Consider the following 5,034-nt stretch of genomic DNA (forward strand, 5'->3'; position numbering starts at 1 on the left):
AGCACATGCTTCTCGAAGAATTCGCGAAGGAAGAGCAAGGCGATGTCTTGAAGGATGCGAAAAAAGGCACCTGGCGCATCAGGATGGCCGATTTTAGGAGTCAGATGACAAGATAGGGTAGGATGCTGCCTGGAATTTGCAGGTTTAAGCTATATATAGTTAGGTTGCATGGAGGTTGCATGAAGGTCGCATGGCAAGGCATAGATCTTGGTTTTGAGTTTTAATTGCTGTAATAATTCCACACCCTGCTGCCTGGCATGTGTTATGGTAATGTCGATCTACGACGAGGTGGGCAGGGCATATTGTATTGTATAACTGATCTTATTACGTTTTAGGAGACATGCTACTGAACATGGTGGCACTCTCTATTCGTGTTACTGGTCGGATGATTTCGTCACTGGAAACAATTTTGGTCGCTCTGATTCACTGGTTACAAAGAGTTTGGATTTGGAGTTTTTGACAACAGCCCAATTGCGAAAAATTTCCGTACGCATGGGTACTTTAGCTTGTGGTTCTGTTCTTTTTGGAACTTGCTATGTTTGTTATAATTTCTGTGGGACACATGTTTTGTAATTGGAAGCTCTGCACTGCTATTTACAAGGAGATTCAGGTAGTAGTAATTAAGTTCTGTTCCTGTTTGTTATCACTTCTGTAAGGGCGTCTCCAATGCCGACCACAAAATGAACACCGCATCTGTTCGCGAACCTGGAGGGACCAGTTTGCGGAGACGGATGCGGGAACCGGGCATCCAATGCTATCCGCAGACATTTCATTGAAGTTCGAAGATAATTTACATATAAGACGGATATTTTGGCCATTTAACTTCAAACTAAAAAAATTGATGGGCCACGGCGGGAGAGGTGAGAGGGTTTTTTGATGGGCCACGACGGTCAAAAGCGGCCATGGCAACGGTCTGGAGGCCCGCAGAGCCTCTCAAGTTTGTCCTCGGGTTTGAAGGAAAAGTGCATCCGGATCGATATATGACCAATGCAAAACTGTGTTGGATGGAAAAACATATCCATACCATGTGATCCGGACGATTACGGGCAGTTAAAGGCTCTGCGTTGAAGATGCCCTAAGGAGGCATGTGTAGCGCCTGGATGTGGAGGCTGCACAGAGGAGGATGGTGGTGTGCGCGGCATGGTTGGCCTCAAGGCAACCCGTGCTCGGGTTCTTGCGACAATGTTGTCCATGTACGGCGCGGCGCGCCAGGAGGGCTGGACGCTGGAAGAGGCAATCGCCCATCAGGAAGACTGCGTCCTGGCACGCTCACCATCAGCGTCCTTGGAGGGAGGGCGTGCTGGTCGTTGGAGCGACGGCCCGGGTGGACTAGCTAGTACTACCACGTCCACGTGCTGGTGTGCGTGCCACTGGGTCGTTCAGGTGCGCTGCGTCGGTTGCCTCACGTACGTTTGCGGTCATGGGTGCGTGCGGGACGGCGGCATCCCCGTGCCCGTGCGCCATCGGTCGGGGTCGAGCCGAGGAATCGCTCGATCTCCTGCTTCCTTTCACCTGCCCCGTGTCCTGCCTGGCTAGCTAATAATTGAACACGTACGCTACTAAACAGGTACTCCGTTCGAAAATACTTATCATCAAAATAGATAAAAAAAATGTATCTAGAACTAATATACATCTAGATACATTCCATTTTATTCATTTTGATGACAAGTATTTCCGGACGGAGGAAGTAGAAGCGGGCCCTCAGAACGGCGGATCTGTAGAATGTGACACTTTTGTCGAATCAGACATCCTTTGATGCGTGTCCCTTTTTTTTTGAAATCTTTGATGTATGTGCTGCCTATGGCAGTAGACTACTACACTAGAAGAGCGAGACTGATCGGCTTAGTCATCTTTGTAGCCTATGACCTTACACTAGTAGAAAACAGAGCTTTGGTCACAGGGTAGTTTTCACATTAGTTCCGGTTCAGTCACGAACCGGGACTAATGTGAGCATTTATCCCGGTTCGTGCGGCTAAGGCATTAGTCCGGGTTCACCTGGGCCCTTTAGTCCCGATTCGTGCCACGAACCGGGACTAAAGGGTGCGATGCCCATTAGTCCCAGTTGGTGCCACCAACCGGTACTAATGAGCTTTGAGGCATTAGTACCGGTTCATGGCGCGAACCGGTACTAAATGTCTCATTTTCAAACTCCCCCCCCCCCCCCTGGACCACCTTTTCAGTTTTAAAAAAAACAAAAGAAAATGATGGAAATGTCAATAAAATAAAATAAAATAAGTTTTCATGTGATATGTAGTCTAGTTGTTGGGAAAATTTACAAATATGAATTTCGACTTTATTTGCAAAATCTCTCTAGAATTTGTAAAATGGGCATAACTTTTGCATACGAACTCGGATTAAAAAGTTTTTTATATGAAAAATCATCTACTCAAAAAGTTACATAAGAATTTAACTGGGGAAACCCCATTAAATATTTTCAAGTTCCACAAAAACCTAACAGAAAAAAAGTTACGGGGCTTTTAAGATCTAGAGTGGAAAAAATCGAAAAAATTTCAAACTTACTAGTGGCACACCATTTGCTAGGTACGCCACTAGTAACAGAAAAAAATTTAGTTTCAATATTTTTTTTGAAAAAATGTGGTCAAACTGTGGTCAAACAATGGTCAAACTAATTATTCTAGAACATTAGTGTTATTAAATAATTATTTCAGTTATTTTGAATTTTGGTCAAATCTGGTCAAACTGTGGTCAAACTAATTATTCAAGAAATATTAGTGTTACTAAATAATTATTGTTTTTTAAAACAATAGTTTCAAACTCAAACAGTGAAATGTGTCACTTCATGCTCAAGCAAAATTCCTGAAGGTTAATAGGATTGACATCTTACTATTGTCGGTAAAACAACAAGTGCAGACTTGGAAACGAGGGAGAATAGAACCCGGAAGTTAAGCATGCTCAGGCTGGGGGAGTGGGAGGATGGGTGACCGTTCGGGAAGTTAGATGATTTGGAATGATGAGAGGTGATTAGAGGATAAATTGAGCAGTGATGAGGGGTGGTGATTAGAGACTAGAGGTTAAAATAATTCAGAAATTTGAAAATAAAAAAAAATCAATTTTTTTTTCAAAAAAACTTTTAAAAAAAATCATAAAATTTCCTTTAGTCCCGGTTGGTAACAGGTGGAGCTCCACATGGTCGCGCCCTTTAGTCCCGGTTTGTGTAAGAATCGGGACTAAAGGGGAGAGGCATTAGTAACGACCCTTTAGTCCCGGTTCGAAAACCGGGACTAAAGGGCTTTACCAACCGGGACAAAAGCCCCTTTTTCTACTATTGTTAGCTTGAAATTTATGCCACCTGTTTGGCTAATTATCTTAAGGTACCCATAAGGGAGGATGACATTGAGTTGCCACCTGCTTTCCTTGATTATAATGCTATGGTATGCTATCAGCTTCTTGAGAGGAATGAACAGTCCCTCCTATACCGACTAATCTTTGACAGGGAGTGTGTCTTTTATATTACGCTTCCCGCTCCTTTGTGTCATGCATGACAATAAATAAAACCATCTATGATACTACGCTATGATACTATACACTACTCCCTCCGTTCCTAAATATAAGTCTTTCTAGAGGTTTCACTATGGACCACATACGGATGTATATAGACGCATTTTAGAGTGTAGATTTACTTATTTTGCTCCGTGTGTAGTCCATAGTGAAATCTCTACAAAGACTTATATTTAGGAACGGAGGGAGTATGACGGAAGTATCATACATTAGTATCATGTGCATGATGCTAGTATATGATACTCCCCACTATGAGAGCCTCATGGTGCTTGCGTGCCTTGGCTCGATTGGGAGAGAATTCTTTATTTGGCCCTTTCTTAAAATTTGATTTCCTTTTTGGCCCAAAAAACTTGTTTCTTTCCTTTTTGACACTTAAACTTCATTTTGTTTCTTACGTGACACTTCTATCCATCTTTCCATCCCGCGGTGTTAACTGGCATGTACAAAGACAGTTTTTGCCCCTGGTGGTAGTATGTCAGCAAACAAAAGAAAAGGGGCGTGAACACGAATGGATGTAAGTGTTGCAAGAAAGCACACTTTCAAATATTCATATCCACCCCAGCCCACCAGTCGTGTTGCAGCTCTATCCGGGAGAGCCTGGCATGGCGTGTATCCGCGAGAGCCACGCCAGCACCCAGCAGCAGCCGGCAGCGCAAACACACACGCACGCACGAGTACTCCTACACAACAAGCATGCGTACATACCCAGTAAGCACGGGCGCATCCAAACGGCAGCAAGCACACATAGGCAGCACGGCACCAGCAAGGCAGCAAGTATTGGGCTTCCCGTGTCCCCAACGTGTCACCGTGTCGGCGCCGTCTCGATGGCCATATCGCCATTTTTTCTTTATCTTTAAATAAAAAACATGCTACTACACAGATATTGCATTGGACGTGTCCGACGTATTATATATGCGGACGTGCTAATCACACAAGTACGTGCAAAGCTAGCACAAGAAGCAAGGAAGGTAGCAACTTGATAGATTTTGCATGTTGGAACAGTCCACGCTAGTCTAGCCGGCATCTCACGTGCGTACGCGATCTGAGTAGCTCTTACTCTATTGGATCAATTCAATCTCGGCAGGTAGTGACTCATTGATTCGTGTGTGTGTGCGCGTAGTTTAGATGAACGAAGACGGGCCTAATTCTTGATTTGTCCTCCTCCTCCTCCAAGAAAGAAAGTTAGGGTTCGTGCCTCTCGCCGGCACCGGCGCAGGTCCGCCTTGTCTTCGGTGGCCTAGGGCCATGGAGGTCCGGTGGATCCTGGCAAGGGCCGGCGGGAGGGCTCCGTTTTTAGTCGTTTTTTCAATCTTGTTAGGGTTTGTGTCCCATTCAGGAAGGCGAGACGGCGGCGGCTCCCTGAAGATGGAATGAAGGTGTCCCCGCCTAGCCCCCGTTCCGGCGGTGTGTCTAGCATTGTTGGTGGGCGTGTGAAGGTGTGTCTCCAGCAAATCTATCTTTGGTGGATTTGCTCGGATCTCGTCGTTGTGCGTCTACGTTCGTGTGTCTTCGGTT

The sequence above is a fragment of the Triticum aestivum genome, chromosome 4A (assembly GCF_018294505.1).
Source record: "Triticum aestivum cultivar Chinese Spring chromosome 4A, IWGSC CS RefSeq v2.1, whole genome shotgun sequence".
In the NCBI taxonomy this organism is placed as follows: Eukaryota; Viridiplantae; Streptophyta; class Magnoliopsida; order Poales; family Poaceae; genus Triticum; species Triticum aestivum.